The sequence below is a fragment of the Acomys minous genome (genome assembly GCF_964271855.1).
Source record: "Acomys minous genome assembly, chromosome: 2".
Taxonomy (NCBI): domain Eukaryota; kingdom Metazoa; phylum Chordata; class Mammalia; order Rodentia; family Muridae; genus Acomys; species Acomys minous.
Genome location: NC_140484.1, coordinates 101,902 through 119,679, shown reverse-complemented (window position 1 = coordinate 119,679; position 17,778 = coordinate 101,902). Strand labels below are relative to the sequence as shown.

General features: G+C 42.8%; 1 protein-coding gene across 3 annotated transcripts in view; it reads left to right on the top strand.

The window, feature by feature from the left end:
- GRK5 (G protein-coupled receptor kinase 5) overlaps positions 1–17,778 on the top strand; it is a 193,933-nt gene that overhangs the window by 142,927 nt on the left and 33,228 nt on the right. The window lies entirely within an intron of this gene.

Here is a 17,778-nt window from a genome sequence, read left to right as displayed (position 1 = left end):
TGACGTGAACCACTGTAATATTCCTCTGTGGGGTGTTGGGAATGCTCAGCCCAGGCAGTATTTGGAGTTTATTTTTGGCTAGAAGCCCTGAGGCAGGATGTTGTTCTTGGTGCCCTCTACAGACATAGGGCTGCCTCTTTGTTTCTATAAACAATGACAGTGTAAAACAGGGAAGTTTGTTCCTGTTATGGGGGAAGCACCTATCAGCTTACTTTTTCACAAAAGAAATCTATCCCTAATGCTTGTTTAGCTTTCTGGGAAAACAGACACCGTTGAAAAAAAAGAAAAGGAGTTGTATGAAAAGAAATAATGAATCCAAGGTTTTTTTCCTTCGTTTCCCAATCCCCACCCTACTCATTGCACCAACTCAGTACTACCTTTTTTTCTGCCTTATAAATCACACCAGGATGTTGAGCAATGATCATCAGGGTGGTTCTCAGCTCTGGCCTCAGAGCAGTCGGCTGCCTTTACTCCTTCTTGTCAGGACCACATAGATGACCAGTCCTGCTAACTTCCAAGCCTTGCATGCTTCCTTAGAGCCTTTTGTATCACTGTTATAAAATGACTGGCAGAGCAACTTCAGAGAGAAAAGGGTTATTTTGGCTCAGGGTTTTAGGGAGTTTCAAAGCCCACCACAGTGGGGAAGGCATGGCAGAACCTTGAGTGTGTTCTTGTTTCTTTTCTGTTTCTGTGATAGAACACTCTGGCCAAAAGCAACTTAGGGAAGAAAGGGTTTTGGGGGCTTATACTTTGAAGTCACAGTACATCATTGAGGGAAGTTGTGTTAAGAACTCAAGGAGAACTTTGAAACAAAACCCATGGTGGAGAAATGCTGCTTGCTGGCTTTTTCTTTGGTTAGCGTCCTTATAGAAGCCAGGTCACTTGCCCAGGCAATGATACTGCCCTTAGTGGGCAGGCCCTCCCGCGTCAACTAACAGTCAAGACAGTTCCTCACAGACATGCTCATGGACCAACCTGATAAGACAACTTCTCAGCTGAAACTTTTTTTTCTAGGTATTTCTAAGCTGAGTCACATTGACAATTAGTGTTAATTAGGACAGGGTAGAAATTCTTCATGTGGTGGAAAGCCAAGAAACAGGGAGGACAGGCTGGCACCAGGGCATGGGCATAACCTTCTCACAGGCTCTGCCCTCTAAAGCTTCCCCAGCCTTCAACATACTTCACAAGCTATAAGCCAAGCACTAAAATATTAACCCATGGAGACCCTTTCTGATCCCAACCCTAACAGCACACTGGTTTAGTCACCTGAGTGTAGAACAAAGGGAGTGAGTGCAGACCTGGATTTATACCATCACCAGCGTTCGTAGATCTCACCGTATTGGCAAACCATGAAGACAACGGCAAGTGTTTTTCTTTTGAGTCAAATTGTGTTTTAACTGAATGAGCTGTAAGGTAAACAAACCAGTATGCACATGTCATAGGGAGAACTGGAGAGTAATGCTCTGAACTTGATGAACCTTTCTCACTGTGTGGAGATTAGCATGTGTCAGGAGTGAGCTAATGACTTACTAGCACTGCTGAGACTTTCTTGATGAGGCTTGAAGAAGAATTGAACAAGAATTGAACTTTCCTTGAATGCTTCAATGTCATTTGTCACCCTGGTTTCTCATAAGACCATTAATTATCTTAGGAAATGCTCTCTGCTCCCTAGCTAGTGATTTCAATATGGGTTGCTGGCTTGATGGCTCTGAAGATAAAGGATTCCTAGACCAAGTGACACAACCCTGGTGGAGGCAGTATAGAATCTACTTGTATTAGATAATTTTCCTGTTGCTGTGAGCAGTTCCTGGTAGAAGCAATTTAATGAAGGAAAGCTCACTGTTTTAGAGGATGTGGTCCATGGTTGTTCAGCTACATGTGTTTGGGTAAGTACATTATGGTGGTGGGAATATGTGGCTCTTCCCCTCACCTCATGATGGAAGCAATAGGAAGAGACCAGGGTAAGTTGTCACCTGTAAAAAGGTACTTACTCATAGTATCCAGCTTCATCTAACCGGGCTTTCCCTCCTACAGTTCCTCCACCTCCTGGTAGTCTGCTTAAATACTGAATCCAGTCAACTGATTAATCTTGGGTCAGAGCCCTCATGGTTCAATGTTTATGGGGGGAAAAAACCCTCACGAAAACACCCAGAGTTATGGTTTACTGATTTTTCTATGCATTTCTCAATCTTGTCATGTTGACTTTCAATATGAAGTATCACACCATCTAACCAACCTATGGTCTCCAGGGCAACCAAGGCCTTAGAGTTGCTCCTATAAAAGGACTCTATCTTTCTTTGTAGACCTTGGACTTTAACTATTAGCCCTAAGCCTTATTTTTCTCCTCTACTGAGATTATTGGTTCTTGTCTCCCAGCAATAGGAATGGGTATTTACCCATTGTCAATCAATGAAATGAGTTCAGAGTCCACCTTTGCCTGAGTAAAGTATCTGTCCAGGTGACTGGCTAGGGTAGAAGGCTTGGGGAGCCATATGCCAGGCTTTTCAGCTTCATGCCACAGTACTGGAAGGAGACTTGAGAGCAGAAAAGGATTGGAAAGAAAGCTTGAGGGTGGGACTTTTGAAGTCACTTTCTATCCATTGCCAAGCAGGCTATGAACTGCTTAGCTTCCAGGATCAGATGGGATTGGGCACTTCATGGGTTATGGGACCCCAGACAACTAGAGTCATTCAAGAAGCCCCAGTGTGGGTAGGCCTCTTCTTCTTCCATTAGTGGGGCAACAGATAGGAAGTTAGAAGGCAAAAAGTCATATTTGTGTTTACTAGCATCTTTAACAAATGATGCTTGTCTAACTGTATGTCTACTTGTAGAAAATGCAAATAGATCAATATTTATCACCTTGCACAAAACTCAAGTCCAAATGGCTCAAAGACCTCAACAAAAAAACCTGACACACTAAATCTGTTAGAAGAAAATGTGGGGAAGAGCCTTGAACACATTGGTATTGGTTTCTGAACAGAACATCAGCAGCTCAGGGTCTAAGATCACAATTAATAAATGGGACCTCATGAAACTGAAAAGCTTCAGGAAGGCAAAGGACACTGTCAACAGAACAAAATGACAGCCTACAGATTGGAAAAAGATCTTTACCAACCCTATATCTGACAGAGGATTACTATCCAAAATGTATAAAGAACTCAAGAAATTAAACACGACTAAGCCAAAAATATTTCATTTTAAAAATGGGGTACAGAGCTAAACAAAGAACTACCAACAAAGGAATATTAAACTGAGAAACACTTAAAGAAATGCTCAACGTCCCTAGTCATCAGAGAAATGCAAATCAAAACATATCTGAGATTCCATTTTAAATCCATCAGAATGGCTAAGATAAAAAAACTCAAGTGACAGCACATGCTGGTGAGGATGTGGAGAAAAGAGAACACTCCTCCATTGCTGGTAAAAGTGCAAACTTGTTAAACCACTTTGGAAATCAATCTGGTGCTTTCTTAGAAAATTGGGAATAGTTCTACCTCAAGACCCAGCTATACCACTCCTGAGCATATACCCGAAAGATGCTCCACCATACAACAAGGACATTTGCTCAGTTATGTTCATAGCAGCTTTATGTGTAATCTCCAGAATCTGGAAACAACCTAGATGTCCTTCAACCAAAAAAAAAAAAAAAAAGATTTAAAAAAATTGTGGTGCATTTACATAATGGAATACTACTCAGCTATTAAAAACAAGGAAATCTTGAAATTTGCAGGCAGATGGATGGAACTAGAAATGATCATCCTGAGTGAGGTAACCTAGACTCAGAAAGACATGCATGGTATATACTCACTTATAAGTGGATATTAGCCACATAATATAGGATAACCACACTACAATACACAGACCTAAAGAAGCTAAATAACGAAGAGGACCCTAGGGAGAATGCTTAATTTTCATTCAGAAGGGCAAATAGAATAGACATCAGAAGAGTTGTAGAGAAGGACAGGATGGGAGTCTACCATAGAGCTCCTCTGAAAGATTCCACCTAGCAGGGGATCAAAACAGGTGCTGAGACTCACAACCAAACTTTGGGGTGGAGTGCAGGGGATCTTTTTTTAAATAAGTGATTGAATAGATAATCTTTTTTATTTTATTAATTTATTCATATTACATCTCAATTGTTATCCCATCCCTTGTATCTTCCCATTCTTCCCTCCCTCCCATTTTCCCCCTACTCCCCTCCCCTATGACTGTGACTGAGGGGGACCTCCTCCCCCTGTATATGCTCATAGGGTATCAAGTCTCTTCTTGGTAGCCTGCTATCCTTCTTCTGAGTGCCCCCAGGGCTCCCCATTCGGGGGACATGGTCTAATATGGGGCACCAGAGTTTGTGTGAAAGTCAGACCCCACTCTCCTTTCAACTGTGAAGAATGTCCTGTCCATTGGCTAGATCTGGGTAGGGAGTGCAGGGAGTCTTATGTAAGAGTTGGGGGATAGAAGGACCTGGAGGAGACAGGAGCTCCACAAGGAGACCAATGGAGCCAACAGATCTGGGGCGGGGGCGCTCGTGTACAGACTGATGCACCAACTAAGGACCATGCATGGTGAGGACCTAGACCCTCTGCTCAGATGCAGTAGATAGGCAGCACAGTCTCCTTGTGGGTCCCACAATACCAGGACTAGGGCCTATCTCTGACGTGGACTCAGTGCCCACTTGTTGATCACTTCCTCCTGGTGTGGCGGCCTTGCCGGGCCACAGAGGAAGAGGATGCAGGCAATCTAATGAGTTTTTATAGGATGGGGTCAGATAATGGGGAAGGAGGACTTAGGGTGACCAAAATTTTTAGGAAAAGGTGAACTGTGCACCTAAAAATGATTAAAGTGTCATGTTTTTGTTTTGCCATGTAAAAGAGTGAGGCTGACATGTAACCTTATTCTGCCCAAGTGTAGAGCTGTGGTCTCTCTACTCTATAATCATCTCAGAATATGACATAAGACGCTCCATGAATGAACTTCCTGGGGTGGGGCTGGCGTCCACAGCATGTCCATGCTGGTTGGACTCCCCTGGCCCTAAGTCTGGTCATCTGTTGTACTTGTAGTGTGTCATTATAAGTTCCAGCACCAAGATATATCTCTGACTCCTGAACAGCTTTTCCTAGAAACAGAACTGTCTTTTTTCTATAGCCTCATTTCATTTTAGCTTCTCACAGGAAGATGAAGCAGGTCCCTTAAGCCCCTTTTCCTTTCTTGTGCCCTTTCAGGTCAGAAAATTGGACATTCCTTTGATAGCCATGGAGCCAGCCCTGCCTCTGACCTCCTTTATTCTCTATGTATTTCCTGCCCAGAATTCTGTTCTGGATATCTGCAATCAAAGACTGCTTCCTGGGCATCCCTGCCCCAGCTGTCTTAGGTGGGAAGGACATGGGTCTCAGAAGTACTTGTGCCTGGCTGACTCCCTGAATATCCCACTTTCCCACTCCTATTTTAGGCGTTGGGCACTGACAAGACATCTAATAAGCATAGGGATTCCCATCCCTACTTCGTCTCCAAGATCCATATATTAAAATATTTACTAGAGAAAAATCGAGCATACTTTTAGATGGAGCCTAAATTGGGAGCTAAGGAACAGTAGGGCAGTGAATATTCTAGAAGACAGAAAACCAGCTGGCTGTGTTCTCGCCTCTCACATACAAAGCCTAAGGGGCTCTCCTGTAGGAACATTCTACACTTCAATCCCTTGGGACCAGCGTGCCAATTGCCAAGAACCTGCATATCCCGGTGTTGACTCATGCAGAACAAAGCTGGCTGGATCAAACTACGAGGAAGTTGCCCCAGCAACTTCTCTGGTGGCTGCAAGCCCCATGTGCAAAGCCTGTATAAATATCTCTGGTTGCACACTTTGGTTCACAGGTCACAACTGGAGATTATCAAATTGACAGAGCTCAGCTGGCCTCTCATTCCATGTTTGGGCACACTGCATTTTGTTAATTATCCTCTTTTGCTTCTGACGTAAAGGGTCGAGGTCTGGGTCAGAGTCACTGTGGTTTTCTTTTCTTTTCATTAGAGCTATCTAGCTCCCAGCATCCCTGGCTAAATTCCAATGCTGTTTAAAATGTTCTCTGTCTCTCTTCCCATACTCAAGAATCTTTCATCTTGATCTCTCTGAAGCCACTTGAAAAGCCAAGAAAATGTGTGTCTAGATCTCTTGAGCCCAGTGAGTGTCCATCTGAGAGCCATGGCTATTTCTCAGGACTTCTGTGATTCTGCTTGGCTGATGCAAAGGGACACCCTGGGTCCTTTGGCCCAGTAGGGATTGCTCCAGGCTTTCTTGCCTTCACCTTATCACCTATTGTCAGTCAGCGTTCTTGTAGGCTACCTTATCATCTGAAAGTTGTCTATAAATATATCAGTTTTTCCCTAAGGAGAAATTGAATTTGTCAAGAACTTCAGTTTTCTTTGAAGACTTCCTAGAGCACAAACACTAGAAATGGAAAGATGGAGGGACATCTTTACTGCCTGATCAATCCCTCTATCTTTAGGTATGGTCATGTCTTGCCTTAGTTGTTGAGCTACATTTGTCTGATGAGATCATCTCTGTAGTTCTCCCTAGGCACTGAGAGGCTGCCCACAGTTGGCCGTCCATAGTCCTCATTGGTTTGTAACTACTACCATTGGCAATTGAGTTGACTTTTAAGTCACTGTGCTGAGTCCTGTGACATGGACACAGGATGGACACTCAGGGAGCCTATGGATAGCAGATAACGTTGACTCAGACCCTAGCTGGAAAAGTGTCTGAATGATCACACAGTGACCTTAACCTCTGCTTACTTTTTTTTTTCTTGAGATTTATCTACTATATATACAGTGTTCTGCCTGCATGTAACACCTGCAGGCCAGAAGAGGGCACCAGATCTCATCATAGATGGTTGTGAGCCACCATATGGTTGCTGGAAACTGGACTTGGGACCTTTGGAAGAGCAGCCAGTGCTCTCAAACTCCGAGCCATTTCACCAGCCCTCCTCTGCTTACTCTTGGCCTGACAGAATCCTCAGTTGTCCTCAGGTCTACCACCCAGAAGGTGCAAGAGGTTACCACCCAGGGAGTTAGTTACCAGATTGGTAGCCACATGCCTGCATTGTGATGGAATTAGGAGCCTCATATAAGATGCTTCTCCTTCCAAACTAGAGTCTAAATTTTTCCTGTGTGCCACACCCACCTGTGGGTGTTGGGCAGGGGTATGACATCTGATGGGAGTGGAGGTCTGGTTGAATTCCTCCACCTTTGAAGATTGCTATCCCTCATTAATCACTAGCACTCATAAATTAAAGTCTTCACTTGGTGGCATATGCCTTTAATCCTAGCACAGAGCCAGGCAGCTCTCTATTGAGGCCTGTTCAATCTACAGAACAAGTTTCAGGACATCCAAGGCTACACAGAGAATCCCTGTCTCAAAAAGAGAAGAATAACAAAACCAAAAAAAATCTTCACTGTGGAAAAATCTAACCCAGTTTCAGATGGAAAGTAGCAAGGTGTGCTGCCTTCCAGTTGCTCAAATACCCAACCACATGATATTCCACGGGGTTCAGACTGTGTCTGGGTCTTTCAGATCTTTGTGAAATAGAGAGAGAGGTGGCATGTTAGGCACATCTTCCTAGAGGATTGGAGGCTGCTGAGGCATGAGCTATGTTCTGGAGAAAAATCCGTGAGACTGAGCGTTATCCCTCTGTAGTGGAGGCAAGGGAAAGTCCAGGTTTTGTGGGGGCAGAAGTTTTAAGAATGTGGGAAATATCCTCTTTAAGAAAATGAGGAGATCCAAGATGGCAGCACCAATCATGTACTGCGTCTAATCGGTGGGACTGAGCCAAGGGACCAGGCTAGGAGCTACAGAGTATAAGAGCTGGAGTGCCTTGGGTGAGAGGGGTCCACACTGTGTGGGGCACTGTTGGGTCTGGCCTCAGGCCACCTAGCTGGTCCACAGAGGAATCCCTGGGTCCCTGCAGGCGTGTGCTCAGTCCCCAGAGTCTGGTTGCATGACCGCCTACAAGCTGCAACAGCGCTCTACATCTCGGACTCTGTGTCTCAGACTGAACTGTGGGTTGCAGGGCACCAGTGTCTGGGTCTTCAAGCCCAGGGGAGACCCCAGGATGTGGAACATGGTTGGATCTGACCTCAGATCACCTGGCCAATCCACAGAAGGCTCTTAGGTTCAGGTAGGCTCAGGCACGGTCTCCAAAGGTCTTCCAGCTAGCCACACACCTTCCAGCTAGCCACACCAGCACTCTTGTCTCGGATTGAACTGTGGGTTGCAGGGCACCAGCGTCTGGGTTTTCTAGCTCAGGGGTGACCTCAGGGTATGGAGTATGGTTGGTTCTGACCTCTGGTCACCTGGCTAATCCATGGAGAGTTAACAGGTCCAGGCAGGGTAAGGCACAGGAGTGGTCCCCAAACCCTGGTTTCATGCAAGCAGGTACCCAGCACCCTTGCTCTCTGTGTCATTCCAAGCAGTGGGCCACAAGGCACCAGTATGTGGGTCTTCTAGCCCAAGTGTGGAACATGGGTAGATCTGACCTCAGGTCACCCAGCCAATCCATGAAAAGTTCCCAGATCCAAGCAAGTGCAGGCACAGTCTCTAAAGCCTAACCATATGCTGGCCATCGAGAAATACCTGTGCTTTCTGTTTCAGATGAAACTGTGGGCCTCAAGGCAATAGTGTCTGGGTCTTTCAGCCCAGAGGAGACCTCATGGTATAGAGCAGAAGTGGATCTGACCTCAGGTTACACGGCCAATTCATGGAAAGTTGCCGGAACCCAGGTCACTTGCCCGATCCACTGAATGGGTCCCTGATTCCTGCAGGTAAAGAGGTCTCAACTTGTAGCCATTCACCTACAAACTCTCTCAACAGCCAGCAAAGGACATCAGAAACCAGAAGGACACCCAATGCCAGAGATAGCAATATGGCTAAAGGCCAGTGTAAAAGCACAAACAACAGAAGCCAAAATAATATGGCATCTCCAGAACCCAGTTATCTCAAAGCAATCAGCCCTGGAAACTCTAACACAACTAAAACATAAGAAAATGACTTCAAATCTTTCCTAATAAAGATGATAATGGAGGAAACAAATAAAATCCATAAACAAATTCAGGAAGATACAGCAAAACAGATTGAGGACTTTAGAGAGGCCATGACAGAGGCCTATGAAGAGGAAATGAAGAAATCAGTGGAGGAGATTCAGGAAAATGCAAACAACCAGGTGAAGGAAATCAAGGAAACGGTTCAATGTCTGAGGATGAAAATAGAAACAATAATAAAAGCATGAATTGAGTAAAGCCTGGAAAGAAAGAACTTAGAGAAGGAAACAGGAACTGCAGAGGTAAGCATCACCAACAGAATACAAGAGATGAAGGAAAGAATCTCAGGTGTAGAAGATACAATGGAAGAAATTGATGCAACCATCAAAGAAAATGTTAAATCTAAAAGTTTCCTGACATAAAAAATTCAAGAAATCAAGGACACCATGAAAAGATGAAACATAAGAATAATAGGAATTGAGGAAAGAAAAGTTGCCTGGCTCCAAGGCCCAGGAAATATTTTCAACAAAATCATAGAATAAAATTTACCCTATTTTAAAAAAGAGATGCCTATAAACATACAAGATGCCTACAGAACACCAAATAGAGGAGACCAGAAAAGAAAATCTTCTTGCCACAAAACACAGAATGAACAGAACAAAGAAAAAATATTAAGCGTGGCAGGAGAAAAAGACTAAGTAACATACAATGGCAAACCTATCAGATTCACACTTGACTATTCACCAGAGACTATAAAAGCCAGAAGAGCCTGGACAAAGGTCTTGCAAACCCTAAGAGACCACAGAGGCCAGTCCAGACTACTATACCCAGCAAAACTTTCAATAACCGTAGATGGAGAAAAGATATTTCATGACAAAAACAAATTTGAACAGTACCTAGCCACAAATCCAGCCCTACAGAAGATAGTAGAAGGAAAACTCTAACCCAAAGAGGCTAACCACACCCGGGAAAACAGAAGAAATAGATAACCATACAAAGACACAAATACACTACCACAACCAACATTAAAATCAAAGGACTTAACAGTTGCTGCTCATTAATCTCCCTCAACATCAATGGTATCAACTCTCCATAAAGAGACACAGATTAACAGAATGAATGCATAAGCAGGACCCAGCATTCTGCTGCATTCAAGAAACACATCTCAGCCACAAAGATAGACATTGCCTCAGGATAAAAGGCTGGGGAAATGTCTTCCAACCAGACACAAGAAGCAAGCTGGAGTAGCCATTCTAAGATCTAATAAAATAGACTTTCAACCAAAATGAATCAAAAGAGATGAGGAAGGACACTTCATACTCATCAAAGGAAAACTCAACCAAGATGACATCACAATTCTGAAGATCTATGCCCCAAATACAAGGGAACCCACATTTCTAACAGAAATATTAATAAAGCTTAAACTACACATCAATCCCCACACATTAATAGTGGGAGACCTCAACACCCCCTTTCACCAAAGGATAGGTCAATGAAACAGAAGCTAAGCCGAGAAATAATGACACTAACAAATGTCATGAATCAAATGGACCTAACAGATATCTAGAAACTTTCACTGAAACACAAAAGATTATACCTTCTTCTTAGCACCTCACGGAACCTTCTCCAAAATTGACCATATAGTAGGTCACAAAGCAAGCCTCAACAGATACAGGAAGATTGAAATAATACCTGATATCCTATTAGACCACCATGGACTAAAGATGGACCTCAACAACAACAACAGAAATAACAAAAAGCCTGCACACACATGGAAACTGAACAACACTCTACATAATAACAACTAGGTCAGGGAACAAATATAAAAAGAAATTAGGGACTTCCTACAATTTAGTGAAAATGAAGGTACAACATACCCAAAGTTATGAGATACAATGAAAGCAATGCTAGGAGGAAAATTCATATCACTAAGTGCTTTCATAAAGAGATTGGAAATATCTTATACAAGCAACTTAACAGCACATCTGGAAGCCCTTGGAAAAAAAGAAGATACACCCAAGAGGAGTAGACAGCTGGAAACAATCAAACTCAGGCCTGAAATCAATAAAATAGAAACAAAGAGAACAATTTAAAGAATCAAAGAAAACAAGAGCTGGTTCTTTGAGAAAATCAGCAAGGTAGACAAACTCTTAGTCAAACTAACTAAAAGGCAGAGAGACACTATCCAAGTCAACAAAATCAGAAATGAAAAGGGAGACATAATAACCAATACTGAAGAAATCCAAAGAATCATTAGCTCTTATTTCAAAAGCCTACAGATCACAAAATTTGAAAATCTAAATGAAGTGGACAATTTTCTTGATAGCTTCCACTTGCCAAAGTTGAACCAAAACCAGGTAAATAAATTAAATAGTGCTATGTAACCTGTGGAAATAGAAGCAATCATCAAAATTCTCCCAACCAACCAAAGGGGCAAAAAAAGCCTAGGGCCTGAAAGAGAATCCCAGACTAATTTCTCTTATGAATATTGGCACAAAATACTCAATAAAATACTCCCAAACTAAATCCAAGAACATATCAAAACTATCATTCACCATGACCAAGTAGGTTTTATCCCAGGCATGCAGGGATGGTTCACTATATGGAAATCGATCAATGTAATCCATCATATCAACAAACTGAAAGAAAAAACCCACAGGATCATCTCCTTAGATGCCAAAAAATCATTTGACAAAAATCCAACATCATTTATATTTAAAGTCTAGAGAGAGCAGTATACAAGGCACATACCTAAATGTAATAAAGGCTATATACAGCAAGCCATAGCCAACATCAAACTAAATGGAGAGAAACTCAGAAATTTCACTAAAATCAGGGACAAGACAAGGCTGCCCACTCCATATCTCTTCAATATAGTACTTGAGGTTTTAACTAGAGCAATAAGACAACAAAAGATCAAGGGGATCCACATCAGAAAGGAAGAAGTCAAAGTATCACTATTTGCAGACGATATGATAGTATACATAAGTGACCCCCAAAATTCCACCAGAGAACTTCTACCACTGATAAATACCTTCAACAAAGTGGCCGGATACAAGATTAATTTAAAAAATCAGTAGCCCTCCTACATACAAATAACAAATGGGCTGCGAAAGAAATTAGGGAAACTACACCCTTCACAATAGCCACAAATAATATAAAGTATCTTGGTGTAACTCTAGCCAAGCAAGTGAAAGACTTGTATGAAAAAAAAAAAAACTTCAAGTCTCTAAAGCAAGAAATTGAAGAAGATACCAGAAGATGGAAAGATCACCCATTCTTCTGGACCAGGAAGATCATCATAGTGAAAATGTCAACCCTACCAAAAGCAATCTACAAATTCAATGCAATCCCTACCAAAATGCCTGCACAATTCTTTACAGACCTACAAAGATCAATTCTCACCTTCATATAGAAAAACAAAAACCCTAGAGTATCTAAAACAATCATGTGTGACAGAAGATCTTCCAGAGTAATCTCAGATCTCAAGCTGTACTATAGAGCAACGGAAATAAAAAAGGGAATGGTACTGGCATAGAAATAGGCTGGTTGATCAATGGAATGGAATCGAAGACCCAGAAATAGATCCACATACCTATGGACACTTGATTTTTGACAAAGAAGCCAAAACCATATAATGGGAAAAAAATAGTATCTTCAACAAATGGTCCTGGTCTAAGTGGATGTCTACATGTAGAAAAATACAAATCGGTCCATATTTATTATCCTGCACAAAACTCAAGCCCAAATGGCTCGAAGACCTCAACATAAAACCTGTCACACTAAGTCTGTTAGAAGAAAAAGTGAGGAAGAGCCTTGAACACATTGGCACAGGAAAAAAAACTTTCTGAACAAAACACCAATAGCTTAGGGTCTAAGATCAACAATTAATAAATGGGACCTCATGAAACTGAAAAGCTTCAGGAAGGCAAAGGACACTGTCAACAGAACAAAATGACAGCCTACAGACTGGAAAAAGATCTTTACTAACCCTACATCTGACAAGGGTTAATATCCAAAATGTATAAAGAACTCAAGAAATTAAACATGACTAAACCAAAAATATTTCATTTAAAAATGGGGTACAGAGGTAAACAGAGAATTACCAATAGAGAAATATCCAGTGGCTGAGAAAATTAAAGAAATTCTCAACATCCCTAGTCATCAAGGAAATGCAAATTAAAACAACTGTGAGATTTCATCTTATACCTATCAGAATGGCTAAGATCAAAAACTCAAGTGACAGCACATGCTGGTAAGGATATGGAGAAAGGGAAATGCTCTTGCATTGCTGGTGGGAGTGCAAAATTGTGCAGCCACTTTGGAAATCAATCTGATGCTTTTTCAGAAAATTGGGAATAGTTCTACCTCAAGACCCAGCTATACCATTCCTGGGCATATACCAGTAAGATGGTTCATCATACAACAAGGACACTTACTCAACTATGTTCATACTGCTCTATTAGTAAATGTCAGAATCTGGAAACAACCTAGATGTCCCTCAACAGAAGACTAGATAAAGAAACTGTGGTACATTTACACTATGGAATACTACTCAGCTATTAAAAACAAGGAAATCTTGAAATTTGCAAGCAAATGGATGGAACTAGAAACAATCATCCTGAGTGAGGTAACCCAGACCCAGAAAGACATATGCATGGTATATACTCACTTATAAGTGGATATTAGCCCAATATAGACCAGACCCTTGAAAGTGGTATGGAAGAGTTGGGAGATGGAAGAACCCAGAGGATTCAGAAGCCATGCAGGGAGACCATCAAGGCTGGTAGATCTGGACCCAAGGGACCTACTCAAGCACCAACCAAGACAATGCATGCAAAGAACCTAGACCCCCTATTCAGATATAGCCTATGGGTGGCTCACCCTTAACTGTGGGGGGGGGGATGGAGCAGGGACTGCTTCTGACATGAACTCTGGTGCCTGAGATTTGGTCACTTTCCCTTAGCAGGGAGGCCTTGTGGGTACACAGAGGAAGGGAGGGATGTAGGTTATCAGAGTGAGACCTGATAGGCTGTGTTCAGCTGATGGAGGAGAGACACGCCCCCTCTTCCCTTCCCCGCCCCCATCAGCTGTCTAGGGGAGGGGAATAGGGCAGGAAAGGGAGGGAGGATAGGAACAGGAAGATAAAAGGGGAAAACAATAGAGATGTAATGTGGATAAATTATAATAAAAAATTTTAATTAAACTAAAAAAGAAAATGAGTAGTAGTTTGGAATGGTCATGCACACCTTAGCACTTTGGAGGTTGAGGCAGCAGGAACATCATTTCGTTAGTTTGAGGTCATCCTGAGCTATAAGCAAGATCCTGCCTCATGGAGCTAGAGAGATGACTAAGCTATTATGAACAGTTTCTGTTCTTTCAGAGGACATGAATTTGATCCCCAGCACTCACATTTGGCTCATACCATCCTAACTTTAGTTTTGAGGAATTTGGATGCCCTCTTCTGACTAGGGCACCATGCATGCCCATGGTGCACATACATACAAGAAGGCAAAATATTCATGCCCATAAAATAAATATTAAGGAAAAGATCCTGCCTCAGAGGGGAGGAAGAAAGGAAGGAAAGAAAAGAGCACCACATGAGGTCTAGAAAGGAGATCTAGAAAGGCGGCTCAGAGTTTAAGAGCACTTTTGTTGCCCTTGCAGAGGACCTACGTTGGGTTGCCAGTGCCTACATGGCAGCTTACAGCCACCTGTAACTCCAGTTCTAGAGCATCTAGTGCTCTGCTCTGCTCCCTAGCCGCCAGGTATACACATGGTGCACACTCATGCTGTAGGTAAAAAAAAATTGTAAAATAAAAGTAAAGCTTCCTTTAAAAAGAAAAAGAGCACCTTAGATCTAGCCTTCTCCTAGCACTCAAAAAACACCAGTCTCTTGTGGGTTGTGCAAAGTGCTCCAAGGACTGTGCCTGAGAAGATTCGGGTAAGTGCATCTGCTGCACCTAAGGTAGGGGCGTCCCCACAACTGCCTGCAAATAGAACAATGCGTAGAAACATAGTCTTTTTGTTACAACTATGTAACTGCACATTTCTGTAAAACATGTAACTGATGATAAAAGCATGGACTTGAAAAAAAGAGCACATTATGTACAAAAGTGAATACTGAAAATTAAACAAAAATTTATCAAATTCCTAGTGCCATCTCTGTTTACTGGAAGTGGTTTTGTTTGTTTGTTTGTTTGCTTGCTTGCTTGCTTAATCCTGTCCACTGAAAGTGTCCTCTCCTCCCACCTGGAATATTCTATATTATTTCTGTATATCCTATATATATTCTGTAATATTGCTGCCCTGGGGCAGCCAGTAGAGAGCCCCAAGCTTTCTCTACTGGAGGTGCTTCTGCTCCTGACTGGAGACTCTTCTTTGGCAAGCAGTGAGTACCACTTCCCAGAGAACTTCAGCTACCTGATGGAGGAAACTTACCTTTCTTGGCTTCCTCTGCATGGCAATAGCCACTAAGACACCATGGCAGTGCTCAGGACTTGTAGCTGACCTGCTGGGTTGACCTTAGGGGCCTAGAGTGAGGAAAGGGATGTTCCTGCCATGAGCTACTGGATATGAACCTTAGATCCAGTATGGAGGGTGTTTTGCTCATGGGCTATACTGATTTCTTTCTCCCTGGTGACTCAGAAAAGAAAACCTTTCATTCTCCTTTGATCTGTTCCTGTTTTGGGGCTTGTGATTGTATCTCCTGCCTGACCACAAACAGGGAGGAACTGCTGCAGACAGACTTGAGGGCAGGTGGCAGCAGCTCTAACACATGGGCCTAAGGTTTTGATTTAAAAGGTAAAAAAAAAAAAAAAAAAGAAAAAAAAGGCATGTTTTCTTCCTGTCGGCCAGGACTTAAATCAGCCCCCAAACAAGGAAATATTTTCCGTGGGCTGCAGTCCACCAACCTTGCCTTTTGTCTTCTGGTTGTGGTTAGACAGCCTGTGCAGTTTTGAGCCAATTGTCCAAGTTGGAACAAGTCTTCATCATATGCTTGTTCCCCCCACCCTGGGCTCTATTCTAGCAACTGACAAGGTGATATCTTCCAGCTGCTCACAGGGGAAATTATTAGATTGCTGGAGGGAGGGACTCCCATCCCATCGGGTGCACCGATAAGAGACATGGTGATACTTGGGCTGACTTGGGAAGTACCTGAACCTAAGAAATATCTCCCCAAAGCAGATCAGTACTCCCTAGCTTTCAACCCCAAGTATCTGCCTGAAATTAATACAGACCTTTCATTTAGTTCTGGCTGAGAAAATTGTCCCAGCTTGTTACCAAAGCAGAGGTACACCAGATGACCCCATAAGGATACTTCTGGTATCCAAAGAGGGAATTCTTTTTTCCAAAAATGTAATGTTGAACTTGGAACCTAGGACCTTGCAGGTGCTATGCAAGCACTCTTCCATTGAGTTACTCCTAGCCCTAACATGTATGTACATATACCATTATTTAGCAAGCATGGTGAGTACCTCACCCATTTGTTACACCAAGCAGATTGGAAAGATTTCAGATTTGGAATTGAGGTAGACCTGAATCAAGTGTCAAGTCCACCACTTCCTGGATATTTGGTCCTTTCTGAAACGTATGGAATACTCCTTTTTGGGTGACTGGAGTGAAACACTAACCTGCTTTTTCTTAGCTCTCAGCACACGTGCCTATGATCCTGGAACCATTGATTCCACTTTATACATCATCCCTTCCAAGAACAGCAGAAATATAAATGGATAGAAAACTTACAGGAAGGGCCCAGCATATAGTAGCCTCTGCTCAGGACCAACAATTGTCAAGCCAGGCTTTCCCCATGGTGCCCATAGCCACTGCCTCCAAACCTAGCTCCTGCTTGGGAGCCTGATTCCCACCGCTGGAGCCAGCCCTCCTTTAGCTAATACAAATCCTCTCATGTCAAGGACATTCAGGATACAGTTGTGGGAGTGATATCCCTTATTCCCCTCCCTGAGGAGAAATGAGGATCCCCAAAACAGCTGCTTTCATCCTTGTCCAGCAGAACAAACCAGTTCTCTTGTTGAAAAAGAAGGGGACACCGAGGACCCCTTTGTTTCAGAGTCTTGCCTCGCTGTTGCTGCTCAACTTTTCCTGAGAAAACTGGGAGATTGCAAATAGTTTATGTGGGGAATGTCAGCCACCCACATATGAAAATATACACATCATTAAAACCTAAGTACTTGCGTCTGGAGATAGAGCAGACAGTCTCCCCAGCTGACCTTTTGCCCACTGGCAGAACCACTGCTAATGAGCACTAAGTTCCTCAGGGGCATGTTTCCTTATGTTGAAGCAAAACATATGTTGGATGTTAGCTTGTGTGTGTGTGCTTGCATGTCTGTTCATATAAACACACTACATATGATACTTTCATATAATGTGACATGCCTCCTTTTCCAGTGACCATGGGCCTGCTAACAGGGCTTGCTCTTCATGGGCACAGTCACATTCTTACATACTACCTAGGAAGGAGCTTGGCAGCCTTCACATCATGTTACTGTTTAGAGACAGAGCTCTCTGGCCAAATTGTCAGGTTTTAAACTGAGTTTTAAAATTTTAGCTGTATGACCTTGGGGGAAGTCACTTAACTTCTGAGCTGTTTCTGCATCTGTAAACTAGAGGTGGCGGTAATAATAAAACTTGCCTTGAGAGAGTTATACAAGATCACATTGTAGACAGCCCCCATACCTGGCATGTGGTACCCTCATCATGCTGTCACCGTGAGGACAATGACCTTGATAG